The sequence below is a fragment of the Panthera leo genome, chromosome B1, assembly GCF_018350215.1.
Source record: "Panthera leo isolate Ple1 chromosome B1, P.leo_Ple1_pat1.1, whole genome shotgun sequence".
NCBI lineage: Eukaryota > Metazoa > Chordata > Mammalia > Carnivora > Felidae > Panthera > Panthera leo.
The window spans coordinates 164,506,954-164,509,599 of NC_056682.1; positions in this window are offsets into that span (position 1 = coordinate 164,506,954).

A 2,646-nucleotide genomic window follows, 5' to 3' on the forward strand; every position below is an offset into this window, starting at 1 on the left:
ATCTGGTAATACGACTCCAACAATCAAAATGTTGATTCAGAGAGAACTAAATTCTATGAAATGCCTCATACATCAGGCACAATGCAGAGTGTTTTCCAAGTATTTCATTTAATACTCTTAAAAGACAAAGGCATTAATTTAATTTTATGCTGCTAAATCTAAAGGGTCTTATGAACATTCTGCAATCTGAACTAAAAATAAAGTCATTAACCATTGCCTAAGAATAAAATTAGGAGTCAAAAAATAAAATGAAACTATTACATTTTCAGAATTATGGAAAGCTTTCAATGTGGCTGCATGAAGACAGCTCTGTAATCCTTAATGACCCATGTGCCGATAGTTATATAATTAATCTTAAAATATCTATGTGAGATAAAGTATAAATATGAAGATATATACATACATGAAACTACCAGTCAAGACTAACATAGTCTGAATATAGGCTTCCAGCATTTTATTCCTTCTTAGACAATATCTTCCTATTTGGGAAAAATTATTCTTAGTTTTAGATTGGCAATAACATTTTAGTTTTTTGATGCAAGTGCCCACCAGGGATTATTTAAGAGTTTTTAAAATATTTCAATGGTTCTCAACACACTTCAACTTATTAAATCTTTCTCAGCCTTTCTCCTGGGTGTATGTGCAATACCAGTTCATTTTCCAATCCAAGATCCACGTGAGTTCTTGCGTTCCAAAAATCTTTAGCCTGGGCACAATACACCAAGGGCAAAGCTTTGTAACAGGTGGCATTAAGAAATACCTGACACTGAATTTCACTAGAGCAGAGAACCACCATAGCCTCGGGGTGGATGTCTTTCATTTCCTCACTAAGAAAGCGTCCTAGAGAAACCAATACAGTTTTTCAACAGGGGGGAAAAAAACTTTAAAAGAATTTTTACAATTTTTAAACACGACCTTTTCAGAAAATACTTTTCCTGCGAACTTCTGTTCATAGCTTATACATCTGATCTACATTTAAAGTGAAACAGCAATCAACAGAGTAAACACGTACTTGACCTGAGGTATCAACCCATGTGTCTTCCATGGATTATCAGTTTTCAAAAATCAGAACGCACTGAGTTGCACTCAACACTGAGAAGTGCTGAAGAGAAGGTGATGGCCCTTTACAACTTCGCAGTCCTCTCTGGACATCCCTGGGAACATTAGTCATAGCTAACAGAACTGGGAAATGCTGAAGTCCATCTAATAGAATTCTAAATAATAGAACTTATCATTATGACCCAGAGTAGACTTGAGCTAGATTACGAACAAATGAAACATTCTGTTGGAACAGAAAAATCCAATCAACCTGAAGGGTTTTTGTTCTTTTTTTTCCCCCTCTAATATCGTAACTTTTTAGTTAGGATTTTTGTTTTGTTTTGGATGGAAATAAGTTTAGTCTAGAAATAGGTAATTTCTTTCCCATGAAATCAATGAGTGATAAGATACCTGTCCATATACATTAAAGGCTACCAAAAATATTATTCCTGCTGTGTGCTTAGAGACAGGAAAATTGGGTGTAAGTTTTAATAAGCAAAAGGTATTTTCCTGTAGTAGTCCCTGAGGTCTTAATATTTTGTTTTCTAGGAAGTTAACTTCCTTTCCTAGTCTCCCAAAACACTTGTCAACAAGATGTATGGAAAACATGGTCAGGATGAAATTCAACAGAAAAAGACAGTCTGCCACTTATTGTGGTAGGATATGTATATTTTTGCAAAGGTTAGTAACTATAATTTTCTTGGTAAGGAGGAAAGTGCCAGATTTCAAGGGAATAATTACGATAACTCATTCAGGTTTTTACAAAGATTTTTCTAGTTGTTTCCAAACAGCCTACCCTTTGGGAATCAGACAGTTGAGAAAAACCTAAGTGTACAATATAATATTAAAATAACGTGCCAATTTACATTTACAGACTTTACAAAAGTCTCTATGTCAACAGGGAAAGTGACCTTTGGGATAATAGTAAGAGAAAGGGACAACATGAATATAAGGAACTCCAAAGCTTAAATCATTTGGTCTCCAGAAACTCAATTTTGTCTCACGTTGTTCAGGTTTGAGTTAAAAGAACCCTTGAAACAAATCGTTTGCATTTGTTTTTGTGAAAAGAGAAAACACTGTTTCACTTAAGTATTTCTCTCCTTCCTCTATTCTCCCCTTTTGAATTGGTAGTAAGTTTTTATGATCTGCTAATAAATTACAATTCATAAGCTCTTCATGGACTGTGTCTTATGCATTCTAACCCACCAAGGAGCGGATTTCCAAAGCAGGCCTATTTTTTCTTCCGCATTCCCCTCTTCATCTAGTTTAGAAAGAAAGAAGGTATGGAAGGGGCGGGGGGAGCATCAGTGATCTCGCATCTCAGTTTTAATAATTTGAAACGATGACTCATCAGAGAATGATGGCTGATGTTCTGCTTATCAGCACATAGCTAAGTTTATCTATGAATTACTATGAACAGCAGCCAAAGAAATGAAGAGCCACCTGGCACAGCCAAATATATTGCGACCAGAAGAGTAACTCAGAGACCCATGTAACTCTTGAACTTCTTTTGTGCTCAGGGAATGTTTCAAGTTTGTAGAAATGAAAAACACTGGAAGTCCTCTGGAGGAGGATCCAAACCTTGGTTTTCAAATTTGATGGCCAAAA